The sequence below is a fragment of the Hemibagrus wyckioides genome, linkage group LG04, assembly GCF_019097595.1.
Source record: "Hemibagrus wyckioides isolate EC202008001 linkage group LG04, SWU_Hwy_1.0, whole genome shotgun sequence".
Lineage (NCBI taxonomy): Eukaryota > Metazoa > Chordata > Actinopteri > Siluriformes > Bagridae > Hemibagrus > Hemibagrus wyckioides.
The window spans coordinates 16,373,129-16,382,254 of NC_080713.1; the positions used below are offsets into that span (position 1 = coordinate 16,373,129).

The following is a 9,126-nucleotide window of genomic DNA, read 5'->3' on the forward strand; positions in this document are numbered from 1 at the left end:
TTCTTATACATTCCCCTTCAAGATATTTGTCTAGACACTAGCTGTATTGAGAAAATGGAACAGAATAGAGATTTCAAATATATTGATGTCAAATATATATAGCGAACAACTGTTGTGAAAAGCTTTATATCTGCCTCGTGCTCTGAAAGCAAATGAGAATAAATGATCTTGTAGAGGATTTGGAAAAGATACGCCCACAACATTTATATTGGTAAATCAACATTGCCCTCCAGTGGACATTGTGTGTGTGTGTGTGTGTGTGTGTGTTGTGTTGCTAAGTTGTAGCAGAAGGCCTGACTGATTTATTAGCACTGTTATGGCCCTAGTAAAAGTGTTCATGAAGTTCCTGGAGGACTGGCAACATGTGTCACAGCGGGCTGAGTGTGGCTGTGAATGGCTACAGTCTCACAAAGAGGTTTGATGAGCACAAACACACACACACACACAGGATGCATTCAATCCATAAAATCTTTCTCAAAATGCCATGCACTTCCCTATGACCTGTTTATACAAACACAGCAGCTCTGATTTATAAGCACACTCAGAAGAAGATGTGGCAAACATAACCATGTGATATTTTCTACAGGGCTTTATTATGGTATGGACAGGGTCATGGTGGTTCTGGAGTCTATCCCAAGAATACAGAGCATAAGGCAGGAATATACAAGATATAAGTCCATTGCAAGGCACTATTCACACACACACACACACACACAAACACACACACGTTGACAGCAATGTAATATAGCCAGTTCACCTACTGACATGTTTTTTGGGAAGTTGGAGAAAACCAGATAATGATGGAAACCCTCATTTGACCCTAAAGCTGTGAGGCAGCAACACTAACCACAAACTTATTAATGAAAAAGAAAAACAGGCAAACTGCATGCTCACTACAACAAGCTGCATGCTCACTACAACAAACTGCATGCTCACTACAACAAGCTGAGCTTTGATATTAGCAAAACTTATTACTTATTAATTCAAGGATTCTAACAAACTTACACATTAACAATAAGAAACATAACCTACATACATAAATCATTTCACAGTGCTCTATAATACTGTATGTCAGTGTAATTTGTACACATTTGTACACAAATATTTACAGTTATTACATCGAATGGATCTATGGTTTATTTCTCCACCCATAATGCCCTTTACTCAGGAAATGTCAGGTCCACACAGACAGTTAGGTTCAGATCAGAAAAGGGAAAGTCAGAGCACACGTTTCCTGTCATTGTGCTGTGCATGTATGACTGAATGCTAACCGTAACACTACCATGTCTGCTCAATTCAGTCTTTCCATTAGACGTGAACATGCAAAGAGAAAACAGTCACGGTGAAGCAGTAGCATGGGGTGATATATCAATCTGATGAGAATTTGTCCTATGCCTCTAAACCAGCAACTTAGCCACTTCTCTACATAGTACATACTCTGAACATTATTAATAACAACATACTGATGTAATATTTGCTCATAACTGTTTAAAATAACAGAACAATCAACACATATTTATATGTACAAAAATACAGGATGCTCACTAATAACCAGACTGATTTGCATATTCTCTCTGCCATACACTATATGGCTAAACGTTTGAGGACACCTGACCAGCATGCAAGATAATTACTTGAAGGATACTTAAAATCCTATTCTGAAGTTGGTCACCACTTTGCCACTGTAACAGTCTCCAGTCTTCTGTAAAAGCTTTCCACTAACCTTCGGAGCATCACTGTAGGAATCTAGCATTAATGAGGTCAGGGAGTGATGTTGGGTAAGAAGACCTGGTGCACAGGCAACCTTCCAGTTCATCCCCAAGGTGTTCAGTAGGGTTGAGGTCAGGGGTTTTTGCAGGCAACATTCGAGTTCTACCACAACAGCTTTGTCTTTATGAATAGTGTCTTTAAATAGCTCACATTGTGCACAGGGGCATTGCTGGATATTCTCATTTATGCCGGAATGTTTTAGGGCCTCATTCCAGTAAATACAATCTTAATGCTGCAGCAAACTGTATAAAGTCATTCTACACAATTCTGGGCTCCCAAATTCCTAGCAACAGTTTGAGGAATATCTCCATATGGGGTGTGATGGTCAGGTATCCACAAACTTTGGTCATTTGGTCACTGCAGAGGCAATTTAACAATAATTATTACCAAGCATATATTGTGCAACAGTTGAGTGAAGGATCAAATTAAACACACTAAATAATTAATAATTATATAATAATTATAAATGCTCTGTCTCTACTAGGGTCTACTATTGTTGTTGTGGAAGTGTTTCTAGATCTGTAATGATTGTAAGGACTTGTTAAAAAACTCATTTACAATATTTCCATGAGGAAATGGCTGGATCTGATTCAGGTTTCTGTTTGCATTTTTCCGGCCTGGATGTTTGCCCCACCCTGAGCTGCTCAGTGTTGCCCCTGTTCTATAAGAAGCAGCTCCCAGGGCAAATGTGCTAAAATAAGATGGGAGAAGATGAAAGAATGTCAATGCATTAATTATTTGGTGTACTACATAATTCAACTAATTAAAAACCTGTCATTCCAATTCATTTGTGGACTCACTGAATGACCTCAGAGTCAGATGATTATGGATGAAATAGGATTATTTTATTTTACTTTATTTTTTTGCTTAAAGCATGGTTTTCATTCACAATTCTTTACGAACCTTTTAAGAAACAGTATGTATGTTTATTACATTCTAACATTATTGTCTTGATTTAAGTAGGCTTAAGTTTAAATCTTTATGGAATGTAGAAATTGCATAATTTAGATCATTACAAACTGTAATCAATTCATACATTCATACCCCTCCATTTTCTATGAAACTACTTAACAAAAATTAATTTCTAGTTAGGTCTTCCTTATTACATGAAAGATATCAACTGGGCAGGGTTAGGGCTTATACCCACATGAAGCTAGAGCAAGTGTTATTGTGTACTCGGAGAGAACAGCCAATTATGCTCACATGGACATTTGTTTTGAAAATGAAACAACTGGACTGCATTGTGGGATGCAATATACCACAAAGAAAGCTCTAGTGCATCCTGAGAACTTCAGCATGAGTATATTTGATGTACTAGAGCTATGTATTTTGGTCATATGGTGCAATTTATTCCTCCATTTATAACACACAAAAACACAACTCTCAGCAGCACTACCACCATCCTACTGATTTTGGCTGTTTGGCAGTTTATCAAGCAGGAAGAGGAGCCTCATTATCTGGTTCGCCACCTTCTTCACCCAGAACATCTGTACCACAAAACCTTTTCCTCTTTGCCTTTTCCAGAACTGACAGCCCCATCTCTCATCTCTCACACAATGAGGACAAGACCTGCCAAATTTCCCTCTGTTAATGTGTGTGTGTGTGTGTGTGTGTTTGTGTGTGTGGTGGGGGGAGGATAGGTTGGTATGTGTTTGGCAGAAGAGATAGATATAGTGACAGCAAGGAAAAAAGGAGACAAACTGTCCAGGAGAAACAAGACAGTGTGAAAACGACAAACTGATGGACAGCAAAAAATCAGCGACATATTTCAGGGTCAGAAAGCTGAGCAAAATCAGCTGCAAATGAATTGTGATGTCTAAGCTTTTTTACTATCACAGAAAGAGTAAATCATTGGCTTTAGTTAACCACACAGAGGACAAGTGGAGGTCAGTTTAGTGCTTCATTGTATGCTGTGTGCTTACAGGTTTCTACACAGTCATACCAAGGATGCTTACAGCTAACAGATAAAAGCACTTCCTGGGTCAAGGGGACAAAACAGCTTTCGTGTGTTTATGTGTGTGTTTGAGACAGTGAAGTTGACCATTATATCAGGAGTAGGCAAGTCCCTTTTTGGTAAATAACTTCAGTAAATCTGCTGTGTTTGAATAGCGCACCAGACTCACATCTGCTCTCTTTCACAGATTCTACTGCTCTTATCAGTGACCACACTGCAGTTTCATGAAACACAGCCAACAACACTTTTCACAGAAAACAAGTGCAATTGACTTAACATTATTTTTTAACCAATTCCTCACCCTGGACCAAGTTCCTTAATGGTGTATACATTTTTGTGTCACACATTGAGCATAACCATACAGACTGAGCTGCTGGGAAGGCAAATAACTGAATGAATAGATACCACTAAAACAGCGTGTGAGTGCACACAGTAGTGTTTACTTTACACATTCTTAGCCTCTGGTCATCTCTTATCTCTTTAGCTTCTGTTGGAGGAGGTGCACATGTCCTACACACACCTATACATATCCCAAAGCCATACAAATGACAGTTATGTTTCCTCAAGAAGGAGTGAACTGCATTGAGATCATTTTAAAAGGAAAAAAAGTAGCGTCTCTTCTCCTGAGAATGCATGTTGAATATGGACTTCATTAACTTACCTTCCCCTTATGTATGCATCAGATGTGTCTAATGTTCCAATAGTAATGCAGAGAGCCATTAAAAGCTACTACTAATCAGCAGAGTAATGTTGAATCTCAGCCTCAGCATTTTGGCACAGTTCACAAATTTGTTCATGTTTATGTTCACTAATAACAAGTGGTAAAGGCTCTGAGCTACTACTTAGAAGGCTGTGAGCCCCAAAATCACCAAGCTGCCAATGGTGGATCCTTGAGAGATGCCCTTTAAACCTCTGTATCAGGACTGTCATATCACATCTAACCTGCTCTGACCCTAACTTCCTAAGAAGACAATTTCAGTATATGTAACAATACAGAATTTCCTTTTGTTTGTTTATAAAAGCATCTCAATAACCCATTAATAGTTCAACCAAAGAACATTATTGTGAGACAATAAAGTTCATATTACATGTTTTAAATTAGTATAAAATTGTTCTAAAAGGTTTGACGATATTTCCAACTAATATTCATAAACATAAACTAAAATTCATGAAAATTCATATTCATATAATATTCATAATACAGGACAGAAATTTATCTTGCTGACGAAATACATTTGGATTGTGTTTGGCTGAAACAGACATAATTAGTTACTACTAAAAAAACACAAGCTAAGATCATGATTGATAAGTAGTTAAACATTAGTAACATTTTAATATGCCGAGCCTGACAGGACACTTCTCACATACTTCTCTTTATTATGGTATTGTTGATGTGTCATTAGTGTCACAATAATCATTTGCAATCAATCAATAAAAATTTACAATCAATAAAATGACCAGAACAACTGGCCTAACCTATTAATAAAAGCACCTAACTAGGATTAACCATTTAAAACATTTATATTCTTAGTGAAGATATGTGGTATGAGATAACTGACTTTATGGAATGTTACTGCTATTTAAGCAATATTTTGGCCCTCAAAGCTAACAAGCTCATATACATGTGCATACCCTGCCCTGCAAAACCAGAAGACCTGATAGCCTTCGCTTTTTCCCTACAGTCCTCAGCATGCATTAGCCAAATATATCATGCATGCCATGGATTCCATCTGTTTTAGCTAGTGAGCCAGTTAGAAAAAAAACAGACAACTTGGTCCCAAAGTGGTTATACGCCGTCCAAATTGGGAAACCATTCCAAATTCCACAACTGCTACCTTCAAAACACATCGTCACCCAGAAAGATTTGTTCAAACTGGAAAAGCTCGCCCTGGACTTTTATGATCCAGCATTTTCCAATGCAGAACACAGCATCTGATTTTATCAAGTCTACTTATCCCCCAGCACCTCATGTTCAAAAAGGAAGGAGCTATAACTGGTGTTGACTCTATCAGAGCTATCAGAGGTCACTGACCTTTGACCTGAAAGGTCAGACAAAATAACCTCATGTTAGCACAGAAGCTAAAAATATGTTTTGTACAGTGGATCTTAACACCTCTAAATGTCTGTATACTGGACAAAACCCTACAGAAGAACACAATTAAGTATAATGTAGCTGATAGGGGGTAAGAGGGGGCATGCTTTCAACAGCCATAAAATGAATTGAGATAGCATTTCCTGCTGTGGCATAACCAAAGCTGTTAGCAAGAGCTGTTTTATTAACATTGTTAAAGGGTTGTTCTCTTTCTTGCTAAGGAACTTCATAAAATAATTTTCAGGATGAATATGTTCAGGTTCCCCTATGAGGACACAGTTACAACTCTTTATACTGACCAGTCTTTATAAGAAATTTTTCTGTATGTTTTTTTTTCTTTTTATCTTAAAAAATACTTCACAAAGTGAGGAGGAAGTCTTATCTCATATTAATTTTATAGTGTGACCTCAATTAAGAGATTTATTGTGCATGGATTATGCAGGTTATACTACACATAACCTGGCAGCACTTAACACTTTTTTCAACACAGCAAGTCATCAGCATTGTACATGTGAAACACTAACTGCTAAAAGATACACCTTTTTATTTTTATTACAATAAATGATAACACAACTCTGGGTATCAGTGAATTCCTGACACTGGCATCCAGACAGTAACCAAGCCAACTCTCTGATGCTTCTTTGGCTACTATTAGAAGTGTGATGGCTTTATGTTGTGTCCTATATCTACATGCAGGGTCTGTGTCATGTCAGTTTTATATATATAAATATATATATAAATAAATATATATATATATATATATATATATATACACTTATATATACACTTATATATACACTTATATATACACTTATATATACATATACATCCCTACAACTGCTGTAATCTAGACCAGTGGTTCCCTAACTTTTTGAAAGCATGGCACCTCTTTGTAGTGTAACATGAACAGCAACATGAATGTATTTTAAAAGCATAACAACAAACATAATATGAGGTGAAACAACCCATTCAATTGAACCGTCTGTCTTATACAACTGGATGATGCATGTCAACAGACTGATTTGGACCATTTACTGTATGTGGGAATCATTGGAACAAAACACATTTAAAGATTGATATTTAACTCTTTTAATAATTATAAACAACTCAAATTAATTTTTTTCTTTAGTTTCTCATTTGCTTTGTTCAAACCTAACCTTATTATATGGTATGATAGATAACTGCCACCCTTAGCCAGTTGTCAAGGCACCCCAATCATCACATACACCAACCAGGTATAACCACCTGTCTAATATTGTGTTGGTCCCCCTTTTGCTGCCAAAACAGCCCTGACCCATCATGCACTGTGTATTCTGACAATTTTCTATCAGGACCAGCATTAACTTCAATTGGACCACACGGGCCAGCCTTCACTCCCCACGTGCATCAATGAGCCTTGGTCTCCCCTGACCCTGTCACCGGTTCACCACTGTTCCCTCCTTGGACCACTTTTGATAGATACTGACCACTGCAGACCGGGAACACCCCACAAGAGCTGCAGTTTTGGAGATGCTCTGATCCAGTCGTCAAACCATCACAATGTGGCCCTTGTCAAACTCACTCAAATCCTTACGCTTGCCCATTTTTCCTGCTTCTAACACATCAACTTTGAGGACAAAATGTTCACTTGTTGCCTAATATATCCCACCCACTAACAGGTGCCATGATGAGGAGATAATCAGTGTTATTCACATCACCTCTCAGTGCTCATAATGTTATGCCTGATCGGTGTATTTCTACACAGTGTTCATTTAAAGCCTGCAGACTTAGCTGTGTAAGCTGTAGTGTGTTTAGGCTGAAAGTTTACACCTTGTCAGAGTGGTAGGATGAAGAACGGAGTGTTAAGCTACTGGACAGGATCCAGTATCCTCCTACATCTAACGGGAAGATCCCAGGCTGGCTCAGGATCCTCCCAGTTCGAGCTGAACTACTCTCACATGCAGTCTAGCTATAAAGTGCGTTTTTGATGTTTTTTTTTAAACATCTTAAACCATATCTACTAGTTTCCTATTCTTAGAGAGAAGCCATGAAATAAGTAATACAAGCACGTGATGGTGTTTTCTCCGCAAATAGAAGAATTCGATTTCAATTAAAAATACAAAAAGATAGAAATCCTACCTTTTTAATGAATGCAGTCCTCACTAATAGTCGTGCTTGACGTTTTGAAAAAGGGTCCAAAGGTCATTAGTGTGTAAGCGACAGAAATGTCAGCGGGAGATCGGTGTTGTCATGCCTGAAACAAGTGTGTGTGTGTGTGTGTGTGTGTGTGACTCTCCGCTTCTCTTCTCTTTACTCTCCTCCCTGTGTACAGCAGAGGCGGGAGGTTCCTCTAAATAATCACTGCATAATGAAACAACAACACTGACCACTAATGAACTGAATATCCACTGACCAAAACAACCTCATATCAGTCTGTGTGTGAAAGATAGCATAACTATAGACATTGCCCCAAAGCAGGTTAACATAAACAAATATATTATGGATATAAGTAATACATTTTAAACTTATCCCTAATGAGCAAGCCAGCTGCAACTGTGGCAAGAAAAAAAAATCTCCCTGGAGACGATGTGAGCAAGAAACCTTGAACCAGATTCAAAATGGAGCCCATCTTCATCTGAGTGACCCCAGAGAGTGTGATTATAAATGATTTCCCTTCTGTACCTGTGTACTATATGATCAAACAGTTCAAATTAATTCCAGGTTTAACAAGAAGTCTGTCTTTTTGAAGTTATTAACTGTTTACTAATGGAGGCTTAAGTGCAAAACTGATTGTGGCAATTGCAGACCAAATCCAGCTTCATGGTTTCTAAGTGGTACTATCCACAGAAATCCTGTATACACCGATCAGCCATAACATTATGAGCAGTGAGAGGTGAAGTGAATAACACTGATTATCTCCTCATCATGGCACCTGTTAGCGGGTGGGATATATTAGGCAGCAAGTGAACATTTTGTCCTCAGAGTTGATGTGTTAGAAGCAGGAAAAATGGGCAAGCGTAAGGATTTGAGTGAGTTTGACCAGGGCCAAATTGTGATGGCTAGATGACTGGATCAGAACATCTCCAAAACTGCAGCTCTTGTGGGGTGTTCCTGGTCTGCAGTGGTCAGTATCTATCAAAAGTGGTCCAAGGAAGGAACAGTGGTGAACCGGTGACAGGGTCATGGGCGGCCAAGGCTCACTAACGTATGTAGGGAGTGAAGGCTGGCCCATGTGATCCGATCCAACAGATAAACTACTGCTGCTCAAATTACCGAAGAAGTTAATGCTGGTTCTGATAGAAAGGTGTCAGAATACACAGAGCATGACGGG

At 38.4% G+C, this 9,126-nt stretch overlaps 1 protein-coding gene across 1 annotated transcript in view; it reads right to left on the reverse strand.

Moving 5' to 3' along the window:
- Positions 1-8,092, reverse strand: part of ripor1 (RHO family interacting cell polarization regulator 1) — a 72,652-nt gene extending 64,560 nt beyond the window's left edge. The window contains exon 1 of the mRNA XM_058388553.1: positions 7,935-8,092. The gene's annotated coding sequence lies outside the window, so the exon portion shown is untranslated. The remainder of the gene's footprint in view (positions 1-7,934) is intronic.
- Positions 8,093-9,126: the final 1,034 nt, after the last annotated feature.